Consider the following 15330-nt stretch of genomic DNA (forward strand, 5'->3'; position numbering starts at 1 on the left):
ACTGTCACTGAGATTTAGGATACTTTTAATTTAATTTATTGGCTTTTCTGTGACACCGATTGCCAGAGTTTCTGAGCACCTACCACCTGGCTCTATTTCTTCTTATGAAGAAAAAATATTGCTTGCAGTACCATTTGAAACCAGCTATTCTTTCTCTCTCTCCTTTTTAAAAAGATCTTCCTAAAACCAATATGCACACACTTGCTGGAGGTAAGGAGACCCATTGACCTCTGTGTCTGTGAAGATTTAATACATCTGTCTCAAATGGAGGAGATACGGCCTGTTGGAAATGTGCTAGATATGCACTTCCCGCACCAGGCTGCACCTATGTCATGGTCAAATATCCGAAAGCATTTGGATTCTGGACTGGCTAAACATAAATAGCAGCTCACCACCCAGAGCTCTGCCTCTTTCCATCTACATTTGAAATGCAGAGATTATCTATAAGGTACTTTTGAAATGCCTTTTGTAAATAACTTTCATTTACAGATGAACTGTTCTTTTGGAGATACCATTGCAAGGACCTCCAAAGATTGGCTTTAGTTACATACCACTATTTACCTTGTATGTTGAGGCTGCCCTTGCACATCTAGTCTTTCCAGTCAAGCTGGGAAGGGTGGGGGGAGGTGTGCGGTTGTTGTTTCATTTTTTGGCTCCAGGACTAAATGCCTTTCATCTCTGGCAGCAGTTCCAGCAGAATCCATGCTACTTAGCATTTGGTTTCTAACAAAAGAATTGTTGACAATCAGAGCTCAATACACGAGTAGCCAGGGCACAAGTGCACCTGCTACTGGAGTGGAATCAGCAGTGTCTGCAAATGAAAGGTGCTGGGTTCTTTTTTAAAGCTACACTAAAGAGCCTAAAAAGAGCTCAGATTTTGAGTTCAAATATAGAAAGAGTCACTGACTTGTGGAGATAATGGTAATATTTTTAGGATCCTGATCTTAACTTAACCTTAACTTGGGTAAGTAGTTTTCACACTCATGTGAATAACCCCATTGACTTCACTGGTTCTATTTGCATGAGTAAGGGCTATTTGAGTAACATTTTGCAGGATCTGTCTAATCTAGCTACATATTTGTTTAGGAATTGTAGTGAGGTGAATTAAACCATCAGATATATGGTACTGGGCTTGATTCACAGCTTAACTGGGGCATGGGACAGTGAAAGCCCCCATTCAGGAAAGCATTTAAGCACTTGCTTAAGTGCTGTCCGGAAGAGGGATGCGTCCTGAATTGTTTTGCCCAAAGCTACAGAACCAGTCAGTGGCAAAACACAAAATAGAACCCAGGAATTCTGAGTGCCAGTCTTATCCACTAGACCGGTCCGTCCCCAGCTAAAATTTCCTTTACCCTTAGTGTTTGTTTAACTTCCTTTAGCTCAATTTCCCCACCTCCAGGAAAATCAGATAAAAGTAAACATGCCCTTCTACCTTAACACATTTCAGCAACGTTTCCTTGCTTTTTAACATGGGAAGCCAAGAGAATCAGGTGTCTGGTCATTTCATGTGTGGTCAGGTTTATTTGCGTCCTTGCTCTCTCTATCCCTTTCCTATGGTCCTTTGAATGGAGCACTACCTCCCATGCTTAGATAACAACACTCTGACCAGTCCAAGGGAGAAGGAATAATTTTGCTTGTGCACTGGTTCAGAAAAGGCAATTTTGTGGTTTTCAGTTAAAGGAATTACTGGGCTTAGCCAGACAAAGGCGTGCTTTGGAACTCAGTGTTAGCCCTGGTCTACACTACGAGTTTAGGTCAAATTTAGCAGCGTTAGATTGATTTAACCCTGCACCTGTCCACACGATGAAGCCATTTTTGTCGACTTTAAGGAGCTCAGGCAAGCCTACCAAAAATCCAAGTTGCCGTGGGGGAGGTTTAGATTGGATATTAGGAAAAACTTTTTCACTAAGAGGGTGGTGAAACACTGGAATGCGTTACCTAGGGAGGTGGTAGAATCTCCTTCCTTAGAGGTTTTTAAGGTCAGGCTTGACAAAGCCCTGGCTGGGATGATTTAACTGGGAATTGGTCCTGCTTCGAGCAGGGGGTTGGACTAGATGACCTTCTGGGATCCCTTCCAACCCTGATATTCTATGATTCTATGACTTAAAGGGCTCTTAAAATCGATTTCTGTACTCCTCCCCAACGAGGGGATTAGTGCTGAAATCGACACCACCGGGTCGAATTTGGGGTAGTGTGGATGCAATTCAACGGTATTGGCCTCCGGGAGCTATCCCAGAGTGCTCCACTGTGACGGCTCTGGACAGCACTTTCAACTCAGATGCACTAACCAGGTACACAGGAAAAGCACCGGGAACTTTTGAATTTCATTTCCTGTTTGGCCAGCGTGGCGAGGTCATCAGCAGAGGTGACCATGGAGTCCCAGAATCGCAAAAGAGCTCCAGCATGGTCCGAATGGGAGGTACTGGATCTGATGGCTGTATATGAATCCGTGCTATGAGAACTCCGTTCCAAAAGACGAAATGCCAAAATATTTGAAAAAAATCTCCAAGGGCATGAAGGACAGAGGCTATAACAGGGACCCGCAGCAGTGCCATGTGAAATTTAAGGAGCTCAGGCAAGCCTACCAAAAATCCAAAGAGGCAAACGGCCGCTCCAGGTCAGACCCCAGGCATGCCTCTTCTATGATGAGCTGCATGCAATTGTAGGTGGTGCCCCTACCACTACCCTACCCCAGTACGTGGACTCATGCAAGGGGGGAGTCTCACGCAACAGGGATGAGGATTTTGGGGATGAGGAGGAGGAGGATGAAACCGTTCTCCCTGACAGCCAGGAACGGTTTATCATCCTGGAGCCAATACCCTCCCAAGGCGGGCTCCCGGACTTTGAAGGCGGAGAAGGCACCTCTGGTGAGTGTACCTTTGTAAATATAATACATGGTTTAAAAGCAAGCGTGTTTAATGATTAATTTGCCCTGAAGACTTGGGATGCATTCGTGGCCAGTACAGCTACTGGAAAAGTCTGTTAACGTGTGTGGGGATGGAGCAGAAATCCTCCAGGGACATCTCAATGAAGCTCTCCTGGAGGTACTCCCAAAGCCTTTGCAAAAGGTTTCTGGGGAGGGCAGCCTTATTCCATCCTCCATGGTAGGACACTTTACCATGGCAGGCCAGTAGCACATAGTCTGGAATCATTGCATAAGAAAGCATGGCAGCGTATGGTCCCGGTGTTTGCTGGCATTCAAGCAACATTGGTTCTTTATCTCTCTGTGTTATCCTCAAGAGAGTGGATAACCTGGTTGAAATAGAGGAATTGTATTAAGGGGACATTCAGAGGTGGCTGTTCCTGCTGGGCTGTTTGCCTGTGGCTGAAAATAAATCATCCCCGCTGTTAGCCACGCGGTGGTGGGAGGGGTGAAGTGATCATCCCAGAGAATTGGGTGTGTGTGTTGGGGGGGTGACCTTGTGCTATGAAATGTTAACAGCTTGGTTCACTGTGAAAGAGTCTACCCATTGTTCTCTAAAATGTGTCTTTTTAAATACTACTCTCCCTCTTTTTTCCTCCCACAGCTGCAGATCTTTCAACACTCCCCTATCATCTCCATCCCAGAGGCTAGCGCAGATAAGAAGGCAAAAAAAACGCACTCACGATGAAATGTCTCTGAGCTCAGGGAGTCCTCCCACACTGAAAGAGCTCAGCAGAATGCATGGAGGTAAGCAATGTCAGAGTCCAGGAAAGCACAAAATGAACGCAAGGACAGGTGGCGGGAGCAAGAGGAGAGGTAGCGGGATCAAGATGATACGTGGCGGCAGCATGATGAGAGGAGGCAGGATGCAATGCTGAGGTTACTGGAGGATCAAACTGATATGCTCTGGCGAATGGTTGAGCTGCAGGAAAGGCAGCAGGAGCACAGACTACTGCTGCAGTCCCTGTGTAACCAACCACCCTCCTCCCCAAGTTCCATAGCCTCCTCACCCAGATGCCCAAGAATGAGGGTGGGGGGGGGCTCCGGGCACCCAACCACTCCACCCCAGAGGACTGTCCAAGCAACAGAAGGCTGGCATTCAATTAGTTTTGAAGTGTTGTGTGGCCTTGTCCTCCCCTCCTCCATCACCCCACCCGGTACTTCCCTCCTCCCCCACCCCTCCCGGGCTACCTTGGCAGTTATCCCCTATGTGATGAATTAATAAAGAATGCATGAATTTGAAACAACAATGACTTTATTGCCTCTGCAAGTGATGATTGAAGGGGGGAGGGTGGTTGGCTTACAGAGAAGTAGAGTGAACCAAGGGGGCGGGTTTTCATCAAGGAGAAACAAACAGAACTGTCACACCGTAGCCTGGCCACTCATGAAACTGTTTTTCAAAGCTTCTCTGATGCGCACCGTGCCCTGCTGTGCTCTTCTAATCACCCTGGTGTCTGGCTGTGCGTAATCAGCAGCCAGGCAATTTGCCTCAGCCTCCCGCCCCACCATAAATGTCTCCCCCTTATTCTCACAGATATTGTGGAGCGCACAGCAAGCAGTAATAACAATGGGAATATTGGTTTCGCTGAGGTCTAACCGAGTCAGTTAACTGCGCCAGCGCGCTTTTAAATGTCCAAATACACATTGTACCACCATTCTGCACTTGCTCAGCCTGTAGTTGAACAGCTCCTGACTACTGTTCAGGGTGCCTGTGTACGGCTTCATGAGCCATGGCATTAAGGGGTAGGCTGGGTCCTCAAGGATACATATAGGCATTTCAACACCCCCAACGGTTATTTTTGGTTCTGGAAAGTAAGTCCCTTCCTGCAGTTCAAACAAACCAGAGTTCCTGAAGATGCGAGCGTCATGTACCTTTTCCTGCCATCCCATGTTGATGTTGGAGAAACGTCCCTTGTGATCCACCAGTGCTTGCAGCACCATTGAAAAGTACCCCTTTCAGTTTATGTACTGGCTGCCAAGGTGGTCTGGTCCCAACATAGGGATATGCGTTCCGTCTATCGCCCCACCACAGTTAGGGAATCCCATTGCAGCACAGCCATCCACTGACCTGCACATTTCTCAGAGTCACTACCCTTGATAGCAGCAGCTCAGTGATTGTGTTGGCTACTTGGATCACAGCAGCCCCCACAGTAGATTTGCCCACTCCAAATTGATACCCGACTGACTGGTCGCTGTCTGGCGTTGCAAGCTTCCAGAGGGCTGTCGCCACTCGCTTCTGAACTGTGAGGGCTGCTCTCATCTTGGTATTCCTGCTCTTCAGGGCAGGGGAAAGCAAGTCACAAAGTTTATGAAAGTGCCCTTATGCATGCAAAAGTTTCACAGCCACTGGGAATCAGCCCAGAGCTGCAACACTATGCTGTCCCACCAGTCTGTGCTTGTTTTCTGGGCCCAGAATCGGCGTTCCACGGCATGAGCCACCCCCATTGCTATCAGGGTGTCCAAATTGCCAGGGCCCATACTTTGAGAGAAGTCTGTGTCCATGTCCTCATCACTCTCATCACCGCGCTGCCGTTGCCTCCTTGCCTGCTTTTGCAGGTTCTCGTTCTGCACATACTGCAGGATAATGTGCGTGGTGTTTACAATGCTCATAACTGCCGTGGTGATCTGAGCGGGCTCCATGCTTGCTGTGGCATGGCATCTGCAGTAGAGCAGAGTTGCAGCGGAAGTGGTGGTTTGATGAGGAAGGTTAGCAGTCCTACTGCACCGTCTGCTGAAAGCAGTATGGCGTCTGCATGGAAAAAAGGTGCAAAACGATTGTCTGCTGTTGCTTTCACGGAGGGAAGGGCAACTGACGACATGTACACAAAACCACCTGCGACAATGTTTTTGCCCCATCAGGCATTGGGAGCTTACCCCAGAATTCCAGTAGGCGGTGGAGACTGCGGGAACTGTGGGATAGCTACCCACAGTGCAACGCTCTGAAAGTCAACGCTAGCCACGGTACTGTGGACGCACTCCGCCGACTTAATCCGTTTAGTGGGGACACACACAATCAACTGTATAACATCGCTTCCTAAAAAATCGACTTTAAAAAAAAAATCGACCTTATTTCGTAGTGTAGACATACCCTTAATGGTATTGATAAGGCTCCAGTGATAACTTCAGGTTCTTCATTCTTCCCTATCTGACTGCTTCCCAGGCCCTGAGAGCACTCTGTTAGATTTGAGAACTGAAATATACACACATTACTAGTGGCCGATCTACAGTCTTTTCCCCTGGTGACATGAAATTAATTTGATTAACTATAGTCTAGGAGTCCCATTTCTATTTGTGATCCTTTTCTGCAACTGCACACCATGGTTCTGGAATCCATTTGAGTTTTTAAATTATATCGATTATTTTTAATAAAGCTTGTGTAAATTTAACACGGGGAAGCATTCTGAACCCAAGCCAAGGCCGTTTAAGAAAATACAAGCTTTTCCAATGCCTGTGCAGTGTACCACAGAGACGCCTACTTTCACTCAGATTAGCAGAGATGATGATGTTATTCCACCATGTACTAGGTTAAAGATACACTGTGTTTAGGGGCTAGTGCAGGGGGCTGGGACTAAGGACTCCGCAGCCTGTCTTTGAGAGATGATAGTTTACAAAAAAAATAAAAATAAAAAAAGGTCCCACTGTTGCAAACACCAGTTGAAATCCATGGGGGTAGCAACATTGGAAGCTCAATTGCCTGCCTCTTCGACATCATGCATTCGCAACCTCCTCCAAGCAAATCTCCTCACCAGCGTGATTTTGAAAACACTGGATGCTGCAGGAGCCTTGTCTGCTGAAGGGTCCCAGCACTGCTACTGCTGGTGGAGCTGATCCAGCATTAGCAACAGTGAAGGATTTTTATGAAAGATCCCAAGAGCCAGAGTCTCCAGCCCGCTTTGCATTAGTGTCGGGGATGGAAGCAGAGAGAGGAACAGGGGAGCATAGCTGATGCCAGTGGTGTAAATTACAGCTGCTCCTCACCAACTCTGATTTGTGCTGGGGGCTGGATGCCGTAGGATCAGGAAGCAGCAACCAGCTCCTTGGTGTTGCGCTCTGCTCACTTCCCCTGGCACAGTTGAGAATCCAGCACCTTGTCTATAAGCAGAGGCATTTGTGTAAAGCTCTATGATATTAAAGCACTGAGAGATTTGTAGAGAAGAACCCAGAGCACCGAGCATTATCCTCAAACAATGACACACATGAAATCCCGCCTCTGGAGCATCCACCAGCATGCCCACACTGGGGGTTGGGTCTGTGTGGGGGAGGGTAAAAAGTGTGAAAACAATTCCTTTACTTAGCAGAAAATGATGATCACAGAATCTCCCTTCTCAACCCTTTTACCATGAAGCAGAGCCATAGAGAAGAGGACGACAAGCAGGCTCACCCTCAGACATGCTAAGCCAACAGATTTAGTTATTAAGACTAATTGCCCATACGAAAAATCACGTCTTACTCCCAGGGACAATTTTTTATGGAGCATTCTTGTAGAAGATGAAATGCATGATTTGTTAGCAGCTAGGAAAAAATAAAGTTTTCAGGAAAGTGGGAATGTATTTTATGTTGTGGTAGCTATTCCTATTCCGTCACATAAGTGAACGGTAAAGGCACAAGGCTAAAAAAAACCCTTTTATTTTCTATTAGAGACTTGAAAAGCCCCAGAACCTCTTAAACTGCAGGCTGATGGATCTTAACTTAGTGACACTAACATGACACTCCCTTGGAAATGTGTTGTGTAATGCTTTAATCATTAATTACCATCATTCATCATGCAGACCTCCTTTTAATGTCCATTAGCATCATATGCCACTCATGCATGCATGTAAGTGTATAAATGTGCTGGTAATCCTGCTGAGTAGGTTTACATTAACCGTAAATTATCTTCTTGACCGGTTGGTTGGCCTTCCTGGCAGGTGGGGTTGTCTTATTGTAGCTTTAGCAAAGAGTTTTAGAAATGAGATATGGAGAAAGCATGTCCTGGTCTCTCTTAAATGCCACAGCCAGCTGGTGTTTGGGGATATGTTGCAAAGTATTAGCTCAGTGCGCCAAGACACGTCAACTTCTTTGTGAGGGAAAACCTATCCGCCATGATCCACATCAGAGGGAATCACCTAACGCTTACAGATTTACTTGGTGTAAGCCCATCCATTTAATGTTCCACAGTCATATGCAAATCCAAACAAATGTAACTGCAGGCAAACTGATGCAAGATAAAAACCAGGAAATGAACGAAAATAATTAAATGTATGTAGAGAAGCGTTTGCTAGTAGTGACTTGAGAATCTCAAATGTACGCATGCATGTATCTGCATTCTGTTTCTGTGGGTACAGAAGTGAATGAATGTTACCAGTGCTGCACTGGTCCATGGCTTTTGTGGGAATGAAGTTAGGCTGCATATTGTTGCACTAATATATAATACAGCACTCGACTGTATATGCAAGTGGGGGATAGATATATGCTAACTGTGACTAGAAATGGATTCAGATGTATCAATTTATATCCATTACAGTTGTGGAATATTTTCAGTGCTGAATGATGACCACTTTATTGCTGTGGACCTGATCCAACCCCCATTGCAGACAATGGGAGCAAGATCAGCCCCAGTATGTTTTGTCACGGCTAGACAAACATGGGTACCTTCAAAGATCACCTCCCTCCACAGCAAAAGTCATCCAGGATGCTCTTGCTGAAAGTAGTCTGATTTGAAGGCTGGCCAGCTGGTAGCAAGACATTCTCAGTGTGGAGGCCTTAATTCTTTAATTCATTTTTCCTGCTGGTTAGGGGGAGCCCAAGTTGGTTTGCTTCAGAGAATGTTGCAATTCGTCAAGGGCCCAGTCCAGATCCTGAGTTCCTCACTCAGTTGAATTCTCTTTGCCTGAGGATAGAGGGGTTTACAAAGCATCTTCAGTTCTCTTGTGGGCCAGATTATGTGGAAGTGTGTGCTTTTGGTTTTCATTGTTTCTTTTACTAATCATGGCTCGTGGTTACTGCTTGGTGGGAAAGGGCAGGGTATGTTTTTTTGCCCACGTCTAGAGCTCTGCAACAATTTTCACTTGGCAAAATCCACGAGACACAACCTGACATTTGTGACAAATGTTCACAAATATTTGGACAGTTTGCCATGTCTGTTGCACATTTGTTCTCAGGTTTTCCATAAAGTTTCCAATAGTTGACAGCTGTAAGGGATATATGGAACAGATATGCTTTGGGTGGTTAATAACTACTGAGTCCTAAAAATTAGAAAACCTGTCCACCTCTCTTTATCCCAAAATAGGATCCACCTAGGAAGACAATAAACCAAAAGAAAATGGTTCACATTGTATGAGACACTTGGACCACAGATTGACCAAAGTTGGGAGTTCCTCTCCCCAAGAATAGAAACTAAAATGGCTAAAGGAAATTATTGCTAATCACCTAGGCAAGAATCTTTCATAATTTGCATATCGATAAAACCTCTTTCTCTGTCTCCCAGCCTACCTAAAAAGGAGGGTGACATCCAACTTTCTTATGCAAAGTGATCTATTGCACATTGTGAGTGGATCAAGAGATTGGTGGGGAAGTGCAAATTAAGTAAAATAGAAATGTGGCTGTAAAATTGAAGGTCAAATTAGACAAACTACCTGTTACCCGAAGAGATAAAAGCCACGTGTTTTCACCCCAAAGTATAAACTATACTTTATTTTCCTTCTAAATCAAATAGACCATAATAATCTGTTGTTCATCTGAAATGAGAATCCGCACATTTGTTTGCCGTGTGAGTCGGATCTTATTATTTTATACGTGGAAAATGTCTCTCATTCTATTGTAAGTCCTAAATGGTGACCGGTTCATGTAGAATCAAAGAATGTATGCAACATGTCCCCCAAATTTAGAAGATTATAACGATTTTGTTAGTTTTCCTGGTAAACAATTGTTGGACTGTAGAAGTAATAGGAATTGTCTGGCACAAGAAAGAAGAAATGTGAAGATATAAACCAAGGTATAACTTTGGGGTATTAAGAGAAATTGCTTAAAAGGAGGGAATCCCAATTTATAGTAGAGGCAAATAATGAAATACAGTTCTTGAAATGAATCAAACTAAAACCTAAGCACTCACCTGGCATGTGTCCAATAGGAATAAGAGGGTGGTTCCCTCCTACAAGCCCTGAAACTAGGGTACATAAACTGAAATCACCATGTGACTGAACCCAACACAAGAAGCTGCAGAGAATCCTAAGTGTGACTGATGCCTGGCCCAGCCATGTGGAAAGGACTCTTCCCCAGCCCAGGGTTAACAGGATAAGAAAGAACAGTGAGATTTAATTTCACAGATTGTATCTCCTCTTCTATTCTTTATAAATAACTACAGGTTATCTTGCTGAGTCTACACTCTCTAGTGGAACCTCAAGTATAACTATATTTTAGATTTTAACTCCTTTATAAGTCCAAACAAATTGGCCTAAGAGAGATTGAAAACCATAACTTTAAGCAATTGCTTTAAATATTCTAAACTTGTCCCTTTTGGACCAATCTAGTCAAGGAGAAGTAACCACACTCGTCAAAGTGCCTTCAAGACAAGTGTACCCTTGGAAGTGTGACAAATATGTTAGGTACTAAGGAATTGATAATCGTTAGTAAAAGTAATAAGAGATCTTGGTAATTTGCATTGTTCCTTGGTATAAATTCTGAGTCCCAACGCTAGTCTGTGATAATTTGTTTGCAAGACTGTATTGTATGTGTAGTACACACAACTGGTTGTGTCTACATTTGAGTGGTGAACTGTTGATTATATATTAATGTGGTTCTGGGAGAATTAAATTGTTGGTTGGTAAAGGATAAGCCGGTGTCCTGATTTGAGAAATACTATTCAAGTTGTTAAAAGTTGGTCTGAAAAGATTGTTAAAACTAGTAAACTAATGACCCATTGACTCAATAAAAAGGAAAAACAACAAGGAGTCCTTGTGGCACGTTAGAGACCAACAGTATTATTTGGGCCTAAGCTTTAGTGGGCTATAACCCACTTCATCAGATTCATGGAATGAAAATTACAGTGGGCAGGTGTATTTTTCACTCAATGCATCTGATGAAGTGGGTTATAGCCCACGAAAGCTTATGCCCAAATAAATTTGTTAGTCTCTAAGATGCCACAAGGACTCCCCATTGTTTTTGCAGATACAGATTAAGACAGCTACCCCTCTGAAACCTGTCAATAAAAAAGGGTCTTCCTACTGGATTCTGTTATCTATTGGCAAACCTAGTTTGTTAAGTTTCAGCTTTAAAATCTAACTGGCAACCTGACAAATTCATAAATTGAACCTCTTTTGTGCTTACACAATATTTTTTTTAAATGATCAGTAAGTGCCAGATTCTGGTCCCATTGAAGCCAGTGGGACCAGAATTTGGGCTAAATTGAATGACTTTTGCTTTTATTTGTGTAAAGTAATGAAAATTCATTTTTGCTAGAGCTTTTCTGGCTAGCAGAACCAGCTTTTCCCCATGCATAAAAACAGAAATAAGAATATCCATTTATGACCATCACTGACCTGTTTGGCCATTCTGAAATGAGTCTGTTGGCTCAGGACAGCTCCTAGTAGATAGACACTCACATCACAAACCTCTCCATTGTTGTTTGGAATCCTTATTGACAATTCCAGCAGAGGCCAAATGTGAAATGGGTTGTAGAGAACAGAACTACCCTTTCAACCTAGACTGGAGGCACATGGACAAAATGGGGTTGGTCAAGCTTGCAGTTCCATTGCTCATGCTGTATACTAATTATTAATTTAAAATAGGAAACTTAAGTCTCCTGTATGTTGATGTGGCAGCTTTCACCGTGACTAAATTCACTAATAGGAGAGGAGCACAGATAGAATTTACCTGTTCGGGGGGGTGTGGGGGAGAAATATGTTTGAGGCAAAGCTGCAAAACTTGCTGCTTTTTGCAAATGTGGGGGTGGGAGGACTGGGTTTCTACATCATTTAGCTTCATGGTCCAGTGCCTCCCCATCACTTTACATCCCCAACCTGCTACAGCCTCCCCCTATTCAGGACACATGTACTAGAATATTAGCAGGCAATGTCCATAGCGTTTCTAATTCTTTCTTACAACAGAACCGTACAGTCTGGTGATCCATGGTTTTTTGTCTTAATGATGCAAGTCTGCTCCCTTCTCCATAGCTAGTAGTCAAGCTGCATCCAGTCCAATAAGTGAATCCCTTCCGTTACAACAGGCTTTTCCTAGTATGTGGAGACTGCTAGTTCAATCCAGTCCTATATTGCTAAGGAGTCCAATCAGTGTCCCAGGAGCAACATTAGTCAGTCTTCTAATCTACAGGTAAAAAGATCCAGTGATGAATTATGATGCTCTCCTCATTCTAATTTTCCAGTTGAAAGCCTAAGCAGGAGCATGGGACCTAGTCAACAATTATCTGAGGAAAGGGGGAAAAAATATTGGAGCATTCAACAGATGACTCGTGTGGGGAGGGAGCAACTCTTCCGCTTCTCTCTAACAAAGTCTGAATATTTGTTCCTGCTTCTCTGGGGTTGTATTTAGTGGTTCTGGAAATATTTGAAAAGACATTTAAAGGAAGCTGACAAATGTTTGACCCACTTAAGTGTTCATGTGTCAAGTTAAATTATGTTCATATCTATTCCATGCAGCCTAGAGGCCTGGAGTTAAAAGTTGGGTAAATCAGAGGAAAGTTAAACCCATTTCAGTGACAGTATCCAACATGTCTTCCCTCTGGTTAGAGCATAACTACAGGGGTTGGTGTCTGAATGTTATGAATGAACCCTCCCCCTCTAAGATTTCCGGGCACAAACAAGGTATTATGTGCTTTAGCACATATCCATCCATGTTACCTCTTCCCCAGATGCAGCAATATTACAGAGTTTCCCTTATTTCCTGCCCCTTATCATGAGAAAATTGTCCTCTCACATCTTTGACATTGGGGAAACGGACAGTGTCCTTGTGTATAGACAACATACAGAGTCTGAAGAAGGCATTGTGTTCCCTCGCTAAGTTCATTAAGTTCCCCCCCACTCCTTGGAAAAGCTGGTTATAACCGTGCACAGTCAGTGTATTTATTATTCTCTGTCTTCTTGGCTGTCAGCTGGAAGTTTCTTTCCTTTTGGGGTCTTGTATTTACCTGATCCCAAATCCCAATTCCTCTCTGCTCTCAGGCCTCCTGCTCTGCTGCTAGTCCTGGACCATCTCTCCTCTCCACTCCTTGTGTCAGGATCCCAACAGGGGCAGTTGGGGCCAAGGAGCAAATCTGAGGCTGGGAGTAGCAGAGGAGTTCATAGTCAGGTTCCAAACCAGGGTCAGAGTCTGAGTCAGGTTTCAGGGTCCAAGTCAGGAGGCGAAGTCCGAATCAAACCAAGGTCAAAGCCAGGAATTAAAGAGCAAGGAACAGTTATGGCAGCTACAGGGAATCCATGCTGTTGCCTGAACACTTCCTGGGGTGTCCCTTGGGTTTATATAGGACAGGGAGCCAATCAGGAGTCATGAACCAGCTATCTGTGAAACCCTTGAGGCGGAACTTCCCATCATCTGTGTCCACGGAGGATCATGGGAAGTAGAGCACAAGCTGGTTACAGCTGCCACTGGGTGGCAGCCTGGAGTTGTCAGCTATATTGTAGCTCTGTAGGACTGGGTTCCAGACCCATGGGGCCTTATACCTTGCTCCTAAACCATCTCTCCCTCTACTTCCAGACTACCAGCTCCTTCGTCTTTCTTTTTCTGCAGCCCCTGTCATTAGAGCTTGTTCTGCTAGGCTCCCTCCTCTAGTCCAAGATTTCCCTTTGTGTTCTAGCCTTCTGTCTCTTTTCCAAAGTCCCATCCATTCTGTCCTGTCTTGATCTCTTGTCTGCACTACCTCCTCAACCACTCAGCCACACTACTTTTATATGGCACTTGTCTCTCACCTCATCATTTTTCCTCTCCTCATGTCCCCTCTTTGGCCAAGTGCTGCAATCAATTGGAAAATCTGGAGCCTGACACTTAGCTATTCTTGGACGGTGGTTGTCCATTCAGTAGACTGAATTCCATCTGAAAATTTCAGCAGTTATCAACAGGTGTTCATTGTTTTCCAGGTTAAGTTCCTGCCAGACCCAACATTTACTGAAGTTTTTAACTCAATCTAGTTTAATATCAGCCTAATCTATTATGATCTATCAATCCACTCCATGTCTGGGGTTTTTTTACCTAACACCATGGTATCTAAACACCAATACGTTTAATAACTGCGTCTTTCAAAAACTTGTTCTGATGTAATGTCTTGGCCAAATGTGAATGCCTAAGGTAGGCAGCTAAATTCATATTAAGGCATCTAAATAAGTGTCATGTTTTTCAGAGCATCTGAGTACTCACAGCTCCAGCTGAAGTCAATGGGAACAGGAGCCATTCAGAATCTCTGGAAATCAAGCTGCTTTTATTAAGGAGCCTAAATAAGAATTTATACTTTGGGACCCCAAATTTTGAAAATGTGTGTAGGATCTCTGTGATTTTAGCAAAGTTTTAGAGATGTGAGAATGTATGTGGGAAAACTAAGCTGCCCATCCTGCCTGCTCCCAAGACAAAACAACCAAAAAAACCCACCATGACTTTTGTCCATTTCTAGAGCTGAACCTTTTTTGAATGTTTGGTTAACTTGTTCCCTGATCATTTTAATTCTTATTCACCTCCTAATGCCAGGCGGGACCATAATTGGAAATGATGGAATACTTCAAAAGAAACTTTTTGACAGTTAATCAGACTCAAGAGATTCAGATACTTCAGAAGAGTATCGGAACTCGTGGATGATTATCTGAACACCACCTAAACTGTGAACCTTTAGATGTGTTCTCAGAGCACATGTTCTCAGAGCTTCCCCTTTGAGGGCCACTAATGGGGCCTTCCCTGAAATGTTTCTCCTCCCACTTCCTGGACCGCACTCCCCCTCCTACCCGCTGCTTCAGCTGTAATAACACTGGATGTTTGCTTGGCATGGGTGGAAAGATGGAAAATTCTTCCAAAATTTAGAAATAGAGGAGCTTCCTGATGTGTGTAATCATTTTAAAGCTGTAACATTTTTTATTTGATTTTAAATGCATAATTTAGTACACAATATAAATATGTATCCAAAGGGGGGAAATGAATTTTTTTATACCATGTATCCCAAGGCGAGTGGCATAGCATATGTGTTGATGGGAAGGGGCGGGGATAGATTTATATCCTCAAGGCATGACTTGCAGTCTTAAATAAAATGAAATTGGTGTTACTGTTGGCTTTGTTTCTCATGAACAAAGATGGGCTGTTGAGTTCACTGGGAATTCAAAGGCAGGCACATTGGGTTCACTTACAAGGCTTTGATGTAGACACACCACACTGCTCATACTACACAAGTTGGCATCTCTACTGCAGCCTGGAAAGTTAGGGCTGTAGGCCAAGAGTGA

The sequence above is a fragment of the Lepidochelys kempii genome, chromosome 7, assembly GCF_965140265.1.
Source record: "Lepidochelys kempii isolate rLepKem1 chromosome 7, rLepKem1.hap2, whole genome shotgun sequence".
NCBI classification, from domain to species: domain Eukaryota; kingdom Metazoa; phylum Chordata; order Testudines; family Cheloniidae; genus Lepidochelys; species Lepidochelys kempii.